Below are 14,969 nucleotides of genomic sequence, written 5' to 3'. Positions count from 1 at the left end.
TAATGCTTCTTTTTCTTTTTTGCATAGGGCTTTTTTTCTTTTTTTTTTGCTCTTTGATTTTTAACTCATATTTTAACAAAATTTCACTTTACTTAAGTATCATTTTTTCACCTTAAAATGTTAAAAATATATAATTGTATTATTTTATAGGTATTATTTTCATTTTTCCTGGCATATGCTCTTCCTATTCTAAAATTTGCAGTACATTTCACATTCACTATACTTGACTACTCCTTGTCTCAACATATTTCATCAGTTATTATGGTCGCTGAGTTGCCAATAAATTATTTAACTGAAATATCTGTACTCCTGGTGGACAGCATTTCTTGGGACAAACGCCATGAAAATGCATCTATTTCAGGAAGTCCTGAAATGGTAAAACTGTATTAAAAATGCCTAGTTTCTAAATCAGCTTTGAAAAAATGTCATTGGAAAAGATATATTTGATTCTTAAAAATCAGTTGATCTAGAGATATTCGCCACATCTTTATACAGTGAAAGACTCAAAGCACAAATGATGAAATAAGCAAAACAAAGAGCTATAAGATCATATCTGAGCCTCCTTTCCCAATCCATTAAAATAAATAAGTGACAACTAATTATTGAGCATTCAGTATGAAATTGCTATGTTTTTAAACATTGGTAGCATTAAAAAATAGAAATATGGTTTTTTTTTATTAGTTAGTCCCATTCTTTCTTCAGCTATTAAATGTTACTACTAAATTGATAACTACCAACTAATTCTTAATAAAAATGACGTTATCATAATTTTGAAACATAGTATAAATAAGGAAATTATTAAAAGCTCTGTCTTCAGCATTTATGGTGTGAATAAATGATTTCCTTCTTTTTGTAGCCAATAAGATATGTAAAATATAAGAAATGGGTCAGTTGTTATAAGACAATTTCTATGTACACTGCATTGCTCAATAACATCTTCTGTAGAGCCACATTTACCAGACCTATGTGTGAGTTACGGGATAGGACACAGTATCACCAGACTTGCTTGAAATCTACCCACTTAGAAATCACTATACCCTTAGGTATGGTCTTGGGAATGCATTACTTACTACATTTACGGAAATGATTATCGCAGATGTTACACACTCACCAGATAATGCAAATAAACAAGGCTGAATAAAATATCAACCCTAATTTCAAGGGGTTTCAAGTCTCCTTATCTACCACATCGATGCTGATTAGTATAACAATTTATCATGCATCAGCCGCCAAACCCCAGATGTCAGGATAACAGCAGCTACTATTACTGGGCATTTAGTACAATCCAAGTCCTGTTTAAAGCACTTGACACCACTTAGTTATTTTAATTCTGTCAATATTTCAGTCAGGTATTTTTAATTCACTTTATAGGTTAAAAAAGAAAAAACACAGAAAACTGAGAAAGAAGTAATTCAGTGAACATGTGTACTCAGTGACAGAACTGTTATTAGAATATTCGACCTGATCACAATGATGCAGTTCTTGGGCTCAGTGCCTCTTAGCATCAATATGTTGACCAGGGACATTTAGGGAGAGAAGGGTAGCTGGAAGGGGAGGATGAACACAGAGTGCTCAGCTTGATGTTAGGCCCTGACGAAGTAGTGTTTGGCAATTTTTATAAAAAAAGTATAAATGTAATAGGTTTTTCTGAGGCACAGTGAGCTGGAAGAGGTCAGCAAGTAAAGAAAGCAGACTGTGTCAAAGACATACTTCACTGACGTAATCATTTCCTTAACATCATGGAAAGAGGTTAAGAATCCCAAAGCCTGTTTAACCAGGAGTTTTAGACCATCAAGAATCTGGTGTAAAATTCAGATGATCAATAAAGTTGGGTTAGAAAAAAATTTTTTTACCAACTTTTAACTGTAATTTAGCATTTCTTTCATGTAAGAATGTAGATAACACAGCACAGTGGTATCAGCAATATCTGTAGCCTTATTATCAAAAGGAATCAAATATTTTCATGTCACATTATATTTCTTTCAGAAATCTTAGAATGGCATTTATACTCATCATCTCTTTCAAATTATGGTGTTATTAGATCTTCCACTAGATCTTCTTATTTAATGCTTTAATTTAAAAGGGCAGGTATCACTGAATCACAGATTTGTTCATTTCAATACTTATAATTTTTCAATATAATTATTTTTCCTTGTAATACTATATCTTTTATTTTTTGCATTTAAGAACATCATTCCATGAAGCAGTTCATGGATTCCAACAGACTGTCAAAGACATGAAAATAGAAAATCTCCTTAGTAGATGTACCCAAATAAAGAGCCCAGTTGGCGGCAAGGACCTCAACTGAACCACTTCTCTGTAACCATGTCTGACATCATTCCCACCTCTGTTCTCTTTCTTCCTTCCTGGGCCAGCACTATTATCGTGGTTATGGAATCACTGATGCCCCAACCCTATATCAAGACTGCTTGGTAATAGATATTATAACTTTAGTCCTAATAGGGGACATACATTTAAATTTTCTTGCTTCCATCAGAAAATGATTCACGGTGACTGTGTATTAAGATGTGTTACTGTTTTTGTCTGCTATCTATAGGGCTTGAGCTTAGTCTGTCTGTATACAGTAAAAATGATATGCTCCTTCTGGTGCGCTAAAAAATTTGCTAAGTTTTAGCAGGAATTTCTCCCAAGCGGAATTGCTAAAAGTATTTTAAACAAATCAAAGAAATTATTTCTAATTGCTTGCAAAATTTCATATGGGTAGCATCACTACTTATATTATTAAATGCATATACTTGGATATCTAGAATTATTTATAAAATGTTAAAAGGAAATACAGTTCCCTTTGCAGAAATAATCAGTTTAGGGATCTTTATTCAGTTATTTTCCTCATAAAAGTGAAGTCTATTAGAAATTAGAAGTAAATTAGGTATGATCTTTTGTATATGAATTATTACAGTGTTTAAAAAAATTTTTTCCATGTCTTAGGATGTTTTGACATCTGTTAGGAGCCTTACACACGTAGGGAAAGACTGACCCTCCCAGGGCTAGCTAATTCCTGGAGGTGGTGGACAGCTTGCCTGTAAAGACACCTTTCTTATGCAGACCTGCAGATCCAAGGCCATACTCCACTTGCCTTCTTATTTAACCCTCACACATCAAGCCAAATATTCCCCCTGAACTAACTGAACCCAAGGCCAGCCAGGTACCAGACAACTAGAAACTATCCCTATTGCCCAACATTAAACTTTCCTTTCAGTGGCACTGAATTTTCCTCATTGTCACTCAACTTTTATAAATTAATACCTGAGCAGAGAGCAGTTATCGTTCACAGTAAAAAGATAAAACTATGCATAATTATTTAATTGTAAGTGTTAGTATATGGGATGAAGTGCTGTAGTAACAAAGTAGGAGATTTGAAATCAGGTGGACGTTTCCAATTTCCTTGCTGTGTTACCCCAGTGCAGGTTACCTCTATCTCTTTGTCTCCATTTTTGCCTTCTGCAAAATGAGTATGGATATGATTGCCATTCAGGATTCTTCTGAAGATAAAATGATAAGACATAAAAAAGTATCTGCACCACAGGCATGCTAAATACATAGTGGCCATTTATACTGGTGAACTACCTACCATTAGCCAAATATGTACTTAGCTGGATTTTATTCTTTATTGTTGACTTTAGGAATTTAGAAATCTTATTTGCAATAACAATTGTGTCCTAAATTCCAGTTTACCTTGATAAAACCAGTGGTTTGGATGTAATCTATGGAGGAGAACAGTTTATAAAGCCAGTTCTAATTCTAATTGATAATACTGATTTCATCTCATAATCTTTATTTTTATATTATGTTTACTTAATCCTATTATTACATATTTAACTCAACAAATATTTACTTATTCATTAATAAAAGTGCTCTTTTGTATGTTTTTCCTACATTTTTCCCTAAGTTACATTTACAAGATTTCTGAAACCAGATGGGATATAATTACCTCTAAAATTAAAATGTCAAGATACTACTTTATAAAAGTGCTCCAGAACCTAAGTAAAGCACCATCTTTCTCCACAATACAAACCAGCAATAATGATAAGACAACCACTTTTAAGACACACAATCTAGCACTAGACTGTTCGAATCATTGCTCTGTAACTAACTAGTTGTATGACCTTAGTTTAATCACACGTCCTATCTACCTCATACTGTTATTGTGTTGATAAATGAGTTCATACTTGTAAAACAAATGCCCATGAAAAATAAACCTGGAATAAAAGACTGTTGTTAATCACTATCATTTGTATTTTAATTATGTTCAAAGGAAATATACATACTTTAAGAAAGATACCAAAAAAACTGCTTGAGGATTTTTAAAAACGGAAAATCATGTCAGTCACATTTAAACTCACCAGAGGCTTCCTGACAGAGATGACACTTGATAAAAGGGGTTCCATCCTAACCCTCAGGGCGAGTGGCAGAGCAATTATGAGCATGAACCAGAGGTTCGCACTGCCTAGAGCAGAAACAAGCCCACCATGCTACTCGCTGCGCATCCCTAGGCAAGCAATGACAACTCTAGCCTCAGTTTTCTAATCTGTAGTATGAAGGAAATAATAGTATGCTCCTTGTCAGGTTGTAATAAAGATTAAATGAATCTCTAAACAAATGTCTTCAAATACTGAATATAATTTAATGCATAAGAAATACCTGGTAAGTATTAACAGCAAGGCTAAGACTAGATGATTTCTGAAGATTAGCTGCTAACAGATTGACATTAAATGAATTGAATTGTGCATTTTTCTCGATCCTGTAGTATTTACGTCAGTCAAAGGCATGAATTCTCAAGAAATCTTGATTCCCTCTTCTGAAGATAGAATACACTGTGGTGTGGTTGGTAAAGTTTGCTAATACTCATTTTAGCAAGGCTCTTAATCTACATGTTCTTTTGGCACTAATCACTACATAATCAAACATGCCAAGTATGACAGACAGACCACCTTCAGCTAAAGCAAAACATAAGTGCTATCTGCGTCTTAAAAAGAAAACATTTCTCTGATGAGAAGAAATCACGTCATTTCCTGAGTAGAAGTTCACAAGGGGGTACTTGCAGCATGTAATGGGTAAAAAGGAGTATATTTGGGAGAAAATATGGAAAGAACCCTGCAGAAATAGTATAAATGAAAAATACTTCCATGTTTCCATGCTAAACATAATCCTTTCTTACAATGAACTACAGTTCTTTAAAAAATGAAGAGCTTACTTTCTGACTATATTCTGTCATAAATCATATAGACAGATGTGTGCCTTAGTCATGCATCACGGTTGATTACCATCATTCAAAGTTTACTGCAACACAGGCTAAGAATTTTATTCTCTAATTCAACATTTAATTTCTTTGGTATTACAACAGACAAAAAAGTAATGTCCTATGAATTTTTCTTTGTTATAGCACATCTGCACAATAAAAATATTTATGTCAAATATTTTTATTTTACATGGGACTTTAAAGTCATGCATAAATCTGTTTATTCTCTTCCAGAGAGTAGTACAATTTAGCTCTTTAAAAATGTGGTTTAAAATAAATTGTTTTAAATTTTTAGATTATGTATTAACTTTCCTAACTACTTTGAAAACGGGTACATCAACACAATGTCAAAATGTGTAAATAAAAAAAATTATCTGAAAAACTAGTATTCACCAGTATGGTGGCTGAACCCACTTACATTCCTGGCACCATGAGTCAAGGATTTCTTTAATTACAGGGTGTATGAAGACTTTTCAAATATGGTTGAGCCACAGCAGCCTGACTTATATGGGTGGGATGAAGCCATAGGGGTGGTTTCTTACAAAAGTAAACTCTATAGGACGATAGTAATCTACTGGGGTTTCCAATCAAACTTAGTTCATTAGTGCTAGTCAGAGCTAGAACACAGAGAAGATTAACATGAGATTACTCAATATTTCTATTAGCTAGAGTTCAGATTTGACATTGGTCATGGATATAAAGTTAATGCTGAATTGACTTTGGAATTCAAACCCTTATAGCTATCTGCCAGCTCCAATGAATGAACAAAACAAGATTGTTTTAGAGCGAAAAGAAAAGAACATATGGTTGAAACAAAGCAAATGCTGTTTTTGGCTGATAAATAGCAAAATGATGATTATTTATCCTTTGGCCATTTTACCAAATTAGAATTCTAGATAACAAAATATGTAATTTTAAAATCTTTAACAAAAAATTTCAAAATAATTTCTGAATCCATTTTTTCAAAGAGACAAATTTATTATAAAGTGTGTGGTCTTAAAATCCTCCTCTATGCTTATGAAAAGTGAAGTACAGTAGTTCCCACCTGTTTTGAGGGGATATGGTCTGAGATCCCCAGTGGATGCCTGATACAGTGGATAGTGGTGAAACCTATGCACAATATTTTTTTAATACATATATATGATAAGGTTTAACTTATAAATTAGGCACAGTAAGAGATTAACAACTATAACTAATAAAAAATACAATAATTATAACAATATACTGAAATAAAAACTATTTGAATCTTTTCTTTTTTCCCTCTCTCTCTCTCAAAATATTTTATTGCACAAATTTAATTCTTTTTCCATCTCAGCTAAGCACTTATCATGCACCGTGGCCATTACTTTTGCAGTCTGAGGTGCACCAGCAAAATTAGCACAAATTTCTTTTCCTTCTTAACAATTTCACAAATAGACAATTCGTTCTTACTGTAGATCTTAGCAATCTAAGCATATGATTTTACTTCTTTCCTTACTAAGTAAAGAACTTTCACCTTTTTCACTTAAAGGAAGCACTTCACTGCTTCTCTTCAGCACATCTGAACTGCCAGCATCACGACTCTTGCGCTCTGGGGCCATTTTGAAGTAAAGTAAGGGTCCTTAACCATAAGCACTGCGGTATCTCACCTGTGATGACCAAAATGACTACTACGTGACTAAGGGACAGGATATGATGAACACAGGGACGGAGCAGGGCAGCGTGAGATTTTATCACGCTACTCAGAACAGCAGGCAATTTAAAACTAATGAATTGTATATTTTTGAAAATTCTCATTTAATATTTTTGAACAGTAGTTGACCATGAGTACTGAAAACACAGAAAGAGAAACCACGGATAAGGGGGTACAACTTCATATGAAAGTGTGTCTGGCTAAATAGACTGCAATATCAGTGAAAATGGTAAAACAATTCATAATATCCCTGATTATGCTGTATTTATCAATCACAAAAATAATTCAAAAAATAATGTGTTTTCATCATTAAATAGGTACATATTGTCTGATAAAAGGTGTAAATCATGTACTGAGTGTTGTAGGTAACACTAACATCAAGTAGATGTAACCAACCCCTTCCTACAAACAGCTTATATTTGAGTGGAAAGAAAAAAGACATTCACTGCATAACAAAGAGTATGAAAAGAAGCAGCATAGAGAATAAATGTTTTTGGTTTTTGCAGCAAAAAAAAAAAAGAATAAATGTTTTATATGCAATAATTTATATTTTTACAGTAGGCCTACATATCTATACAAAGGAGTATATACATGTGTGTACATATAATGTATATATATTCTTAAACAAATATTTAGTTTGTGTCAACTATGGGGCAGGCACAGCTCTAGACTTTGGAGTCAGGGAAATAGACAGGGAAAGTCCTTACTTTTAAGAAACTTACATTCTAGGGAGAGGAGACAGACAATTAATTAATTAATTAAATCATATTTTAAAAACCACAAACTACCAAAGTGGGGCAAAAGAGAGAAAGGTGGTAAAGACTGCTATTTTAGACTGGAAGTTCAGAGAGAATCTCTCTAATGAGGTCACATTTCCATAGAGACCTGAATTAAGAGAGAAAGCCAGCCACAGGGTATCTATGAGAAGAGCCTGTGGCAGCAGAGTCTCCAAGTGTACAGGTGGAAGTATTTCAGAAACAGCAAGGACACCTGCGTGGCTGCAGTGGCCTGAGAGAGGGACATGGTGGGAGGGAAATCAGAGAGGTATGAGAGGGCTGGAACATGGAGAGCCCTGTGAACTCTGAAGGACTCAGCAGGCCACGGGGAGCCTTGTCAGTAATCCTGAGCAAAGGAGTGATATGATCTGGCATATTTTAAAAGGACCACTCTGGCAACTTAGCAGAGTAGAGGCAGTTGGAGCTGCCTGTGCAAGCATGGCGATCATTTTAGACATCTTTCCAGTAGTTCAGAGGAAAGATGTTGGTTGCTTAAGCAAAGGCATTCATAATGGTAATGGTTAAATAAGGGCTTCTGACTAAATTCTAAATCAGCCCATTCTACAATTCAAAAAAAAATATTATAAACTAAATTTAAGGTTTTTTAAATCATTAAATAAAAAAGATTTTCTTGAATTATTTGCTTTTGATTTATTTCAGGTTGGGATATATAAGTAAAATCCTTGGGTCTATACAGTTAAAGGGAAAATACAGAGTAATTCTTTTTTAGTTTAAAATTTTTGTGAAAAAATGAGATTTACTAATGGTATGTGTCTATTAAATGCTTTATGTCTATGTGTCTAATTCTTTTTTATTCCATTTTGTAAACACTTACATGACATAAACATTTTATCTTTGTGTTTAAAATAATTTTGGAGGCTGTGATTGACCCACTTAAGAAAGGTAGCTAGTCTGAAATGTGAAAAATCTGTCTATGAGTTGACCTCTGCCTTCAATAGACTTACATTATCTCCACGGAGGTGAACACTTACATATAAGAGAACTCCAAAAGATCTTTCAAGATAAAATTGATAACATAACTTAATTCTAGGTCATCAGGTATGTTTAATGGCAGTTAGGAAGCAAGTGGTCAGTTTGAACTGGGACAATCAGGGAAGACTTCATTCAAATGTAATAGTTGTGATGGTCAGAGGGAGAGAAGGAGAGAGAAAGGGAGAGAGGGGGAAAGAAAAGCAGGCAGGCAAAGGAAGTCAGGAAGTACTGAGCTCTTGACGTATGCCAAGAATAATACCAGGATCGTTCACATTTAGTCAAGGCAGTGTCAAACAGCATGCATAATTCCTAACAGAGACAGTATGAGAGTCTGTAAAAATATTCTTGAGTTCTGTAAGATCTATTAGGATAATTCTATATGAGACCTTGTAAAAATCTATAAAATCACTATTTGTGTACTGTAATTGTCATTTCATAGATATGAGTTTATTTTTTCAAGGCAGCATTGTTTTGAACTAGCCCCAGTTTCATAATTTTCACCCTGCTAGCTAATGTAAGAATGTAGCATTTAATCATGGATTTCAAGCCTAAAAGCACTGCAAATGGAGCAAACTTCAATACAGAAAAGCAGCTATGGTACATGGTCTTTTTGATGGATGGATAGCCCTCAAGGCTGTTTTCCTTTTTGCAAGGTCTTTTAGCCTGTGATAAAATTCAGAATTGGATTAATGGCAACAACATAGTATTTGCATGCATTTACCACAAAATAAATAGAACACAGAGATAATTTACAGCATTTTCTAATTTGTTGGGATGATGGTTGATAGATTACAATTTTGAGTTTTATGAATTAAATCTTTAATTTATGTGTGGTTCCATTTATTTTTAAATAGCCTGTTTTTATTGGATTGCATATAATTCCCATACATGTTTTTGTAAATTGTAAAGAAATAAAAGGGCCAGTATAATCTTTAGAAACATTACTCAGAGAACCAGAAATGAGTCAAGTAAATAAGGATTGGAAATAATAGAAGCCAGTTATTTTTTATGGCATCCTATGTGGAAAAAGTATTTTAGTGTCCCCATCTTTACACTTCAAAAACTCATTTGCACTGTCACAAGAGAGTTGGGTAACCATAAATAAACATTAATGACCTCTTTAACACCATGTCCTAGAGACATTTCTGGTATATAATAAATGCTTAGTTCTTAGAAGAATGAGAAAGGAGAAAGCAAAGGGGGAAAGAGGGAGAGAAAGAGGAATTAGATGGTAATTTTCAGAATAAGAAGCTTTTATATATGAAACGTTTCTATCTTTATGAAAAATGAAATACTACTTGCTATATATAAAATCTTTGAAGGTTTCTTTTCTAATGAGATAGACCTCCATTCACATAGAATCAGTTAATTGTAGCTGACCTATTTAAACAAACTATGGCAAGTTTGCAGAGAGCAAAAATATCCTTTATTGTACTGACTTTTATTCATTTTGACGCATTCATTTCTTTTGTTATTGTTCATCCGACAAATATTTACTAAGCATGTAGGCACCCTACTAGACACAGGAATCACAGCTATAAAAGGCATGTGGTTCCAGCCCTAAAGGAACTCAAAACCCATAGGAGGAAAGAAATGTAAATTTATTAGGGAAAGGTATAGGAAAATAAATATAACTAAACTAAAGATACAGACGTTGTATGGGGTGAATAATTTCAACTCAGGTTCACAGATTCCTGGAAGAAGTAATTTTAACCTGGGTTGTTTTTGTTTTTTGTTTTTTTTTAATCAGATTGTGCCAGGCACATGGGGATACAGGGAAGCAGGGTTAGACAAATCAATACAGTCATTCCAAGCAGAGGTAACAGTATATACACAGGCAAAGAGACAGGTTTTAGTTTTGTGTCTCCAGAGATATTTTAATAAAATAAGTAGGCAAAAGATAAAGTGTGAAAGGCTTTTATGGCAAAAGATTTAAGGAAGATTTTAATCAGAGAAGAAACATAAACAGCAGAATTTTAGGAAGAACATTCTCCCAGAAACCTAGACGAGAAACTGACTTCAGATCAGCTGACTGTTGTAATAGTCCAAGTGAACAACAATGAGAGTCTGAAATAAGATGGGGGTACGATTTTCTACCAAACCCCTTACAGGTATTTTATAAATACACTGTTACCATATATTTCTCTAGACAACAATCTCTAAGGTCAATGGTATTGAATACGCTTTTGTGAAAAATAAGAGAATACAGTGTATAATTCCAAAAGTGATGTTATTTTACATATTTGCATTTTCCTTTGTGCCTTCACATGGGTTCTTTCCGGCCCTTAAATGAATTACTATCCCACCCTACAATAACGTTATGGTATTATTTTTCTGTCAAATTTAGGGTTTGTATATGCTAGTTGAATTGATGGGCCCCAATATATGATTTATTCAATTACAGAGATTTGGAACCAATCATGATGATTAATATCAGATGCCCCGCATTTTTACCTAATAACCAAGGATAAAGGTATGAAATAGAAAACAAAGATTCTCATAAGAAGTAACTCAAGTTAAAAAAACACAAGGTCAGTTATATTCAATTTATTTTCTGGCATCAGTGGCTCATATTAAGCAGAAATAAATATTTTAGGCCCTGGATATATGTTATTGTTCACCTTTGTGTTTGATATTAAAATACAGTTAATTAGGAATTCAAAATGAGCCTGAAAAGAATCTTTCATGATATGAATGATTTAGGTCATATTCTGAAATACTTTACAGCATAATTCACAAAATGAGGATGACAATAAACTATCTCAAAAATAAAGAAAATGGATGAGTAAATGACTTTTTAAAGGTACCTACTGAACAATGGGGGAATCTAAAATCAAAATTTTGAAAGAATTAAAAAAAAACTAATGAAGGCAGTATGTAACAAAACACTGTATACATTAGGTAATAAGATCTACTGATTTTTCAATGTTTCCAATGAATATTATCTGCTTTAAAGTGCCATAAGTAAACATTTTGAGGACAGTGACAGAGTTTGTGAGGAGGTAAAATGAGCAAAGTATGTACCCTTTCATACATTTTATCTTTGAAAGAATATTACCTAATTTATTTTCCCTTTACCACCCAAAATAGTCATCTGCCATTGATTGTACTACTTATTTTCCACAACTTTTTTCCCCCATGGTACATGGAGCATGGCAAGGGTAATTCTATATATTTATTGCACACTAAAATGACTGGCTATTTTAGAATTTTACAAGCACAGTTTTTCATCCAACTCTACCATGAGCTCATGCTAACAACTATAATAGTGCTTCTTTTATACTCTGAGATTAGAATGGTTTGGATTTCTATTAACTCAAAGAGGATGAATAAGTATAGGAATGGACTAGCTCTTTGATATTCATATCTGAGGTAGTCATTTAGCCAAGACATTTAAAATATAAACTGATGAGTCCATGCCACTGAAAGAGAGACCAGCATCATACACTGCTAGGTGTTGTAGACCAAATTCTGTAACCCAAGTTTTGTATTTGAAGGCTGTGATCTATGTAGAGTGGAGTGTTAAGCAGTCATTGCCTATGATAGACTTGGTTTTCTGTTTGGGACTGCTAATTGGTTTTTTGAATAATCTCCAAATCCCACTTTGCAGTCACTCAGTTTGGAGTTCAAAAAGACATCAGGAACTTAGAGGTATCAAAAAAGAGAAAGCATCTAAGTTGATTGAAAAATTTTGCCAGGGGTATTTGGAAGAATTTTTTAGCTTCCTTTCCAAGTTCATTTAGCTTAAAAACCAAGGCTTGATATTTTACGACAAGAGCCTCCCCCTTTAAATAAAAGGTGCATTTCTACTATTAATCTCGGGCAACAATTTTATAATAAAGTTTAAAAATAAAAGATTCAGGTGACTCTAGTTTTCATTAACTATTTTAAATTCACTTAATTTTTAAGTGAAGTTTTCATTGCCCCTTATCTACAATGCATTGAACTTACTCTTTATTACTAGCAGTCTGTGGTTTTGTACGCTTCTAACTAATCATTGTTCATTATACCACGAGAATCAGATTTCCAACTATGGTTTGATGTCATTGTGTATGTACAGGACGTCCACAGGTGTCTGGAGGCCAAAAAGGAAAAGAAGGAGACCAGCCAAGATTAAAGTTGCATAGATCCAGATGTTGCTGCTGCTGCTGTTTGAAAAAACACATTTTAGAGCTTGGCATTTCAGTCATACAGCTGGCAAGTAATGAGAGAGAATGAAGTCTGTGTGCGTGCATGCATGCTCCTTTAGTGGCAGAAAAGGGAAAAAATGGAAGGAAAGGGAAGTCCAATCTGCTGAAATAAAATAGGAATGTGGATAAGAGCCCATTCAACCCCACTGGCAATGTGGCATTTCCTCGTTATTAACAAAATGGTCTGGCACGTTAGGAAGAATATAATTTGCCTGAAGGAAGTACAGAACCAAAAAAGTGAATAAATAAAATCTCTGATGCCTACTAATGTCTTTACAGCTCATGCACAGAATTATCATAAGCAGGGTTCATCTGTCTTCCTTTTTCACTGAGTAACTTGTTTCTAGCATTACTCATTTCTCCTTTACCAGTACTCTTTCAGAGAGAGTTCGACAAAGGATCCAAAGGCAACATAGGTTTTTGAATCATGCAGTATGCTAAGTATTGGTGTGGTATTATGAGTTTTACAAGTGTCTCATACCAGATGTTTTTATCAGGATATTACAAATAAACCCAACATTCTAAATCTGAATGACTCATTTCCCCCAAAAAACGTTATATCCGCTGCACATTAAAATGTTATCAATGTGATTGCAAATAATTACAAGTTCTTATTCATGGAAATGTAATCTGCCTCCGTTTATTTTTTCATCGTACCCATCCATATTAGATGCACTGCCAATAAACAGATGTAGTGAATTCTAGTCTAGGCTGTCCTGGACAGTAGTCTGTAGAAGTGTAAATATCCAAATAAGTAAAGGTCTGTTAATTCCTAAATCCAGTATGTTAGATCCTGGGCCAAACTGGAAGTCAGCATTCAAAGTAAGGGCTATAATTAAGAAGAGATCAATTTAAATTATCTTAATCTAAAGAAACGAATCTTTTTTTGGTTTTTCAGTGGCAATTCAGAAGAATATAAACTTAACACATGGTTGTATACGTAATATATCTAAGGCACAGATAAACTGAAGTATTTGTCTATTTTCATATGTTCTACTAATAAAATAGGTGCCGGTATGCTTTGAGATGTAGATAGGTAGGTAGGTAGATAGACAGGTAGCTAGATAGAGCTGTGCTTCATAGAAAAAAAAAACTGTAGAAGAAAAAATATTTAAAGTGATCACCATATGTTAGCTCTTACTTCAGAATAAATATTCATGGTTCTTGAGTATATTTAAAGATTGAGTAACTTTAGTAAGTTTGCTATACCCAAATAAATTATTTTCAAATGTCTCTACTCACTACAGACGTGTTAGCAATACAATGATTTAACATCATAGGGTTATGAATTATTGTATTAGAAAGAAGTAACACAATCTCATTTTTTTAAAGTTATGATTTGAAGACTGCTGCCTTGAACTTAACACTATTTTTGAGGCGAAAATCCAGCTTTGATGGAGCATTTCTTATGCAAAATGAGAAACAACAATCGTGCCTACATACTGCATGTGTCAGTTTAGAAATTCGTGGTAAAATCACAATCTTCCAAACTTTTCAGTTGAAGCTACTATCAAGGCTTTCATCATAAGCACATTTACAGCCTCCCTTGTTTGCCCCTACTTCGGTGTTTACACTCCACCAGATCCTAAAGCTGCACCACAGAAGAAACTGACTCTCCATTGGCGGTACTCAACCCAGCTGTACCTCTGAAAGGATGATGTTTCAGATTTCCCACAACACTAACTGTATTCTTAAACTCCTCATTTGCCTCTTTATTGGAATCCTCAGAACTCACAGAAGAAACTAAAACAAGCAAATGGGGTAGTTGCCTCTAATTAATAGAAAGTTGCAAAAAAAAAAAATGCTCATTACTATTTCAAAATTTCAAACTCTTCCTGCTTGCCATTGAAAAAAACCACCTTTCAAAGAAAAATTCAGATGAAAAAAATAAAGCTCCAAGGCTAGAAGTCAGAAGATAGTTTGGTAAGCGTGCGCATTTGAAATGTTTTAGAGAAAGGAAATTTTCAAAGGCATAACGCCTATGAATAGTGACATTTTTCTCTTTTGTTTTTGGTTTGCGACTTTTATCCAAGACATATGCTATACATACAGAGACTAAGTATCTGTTAGAATTTAAA

General features: G+C 33.8%; 1 protein-coding gene across 2 annotated transcripts in view; it reads right to left on the bottom strand.

Moving 5' to 3' along the window:
- SEMA3A (semaphorin 3A) overlaps nucleotides 1-14,969 on the bottom strand; it is a 434,105-nt gene that overhangs the window by 307,791 nt on the left and 111,345 nt on the right. The window lies entirely within an intron of this gene.

This window comes from Camelus ferus, chromosome 7 (assembly GCF_009834535.1).
Source record: "Camelus ferus isolate YT-003-E chromosome 7, BCGSAC_Cfer_1.0, whole genome shotgun sequence".
NCBI lineage: Eukaryota > Metazoa > Chordata > Mammalia > Artiodactyla > Camelidae > Camelus > Camelus ferus.
This window is presented reverse-complemented; position numbering and strand designations above follow the sequence as displayed.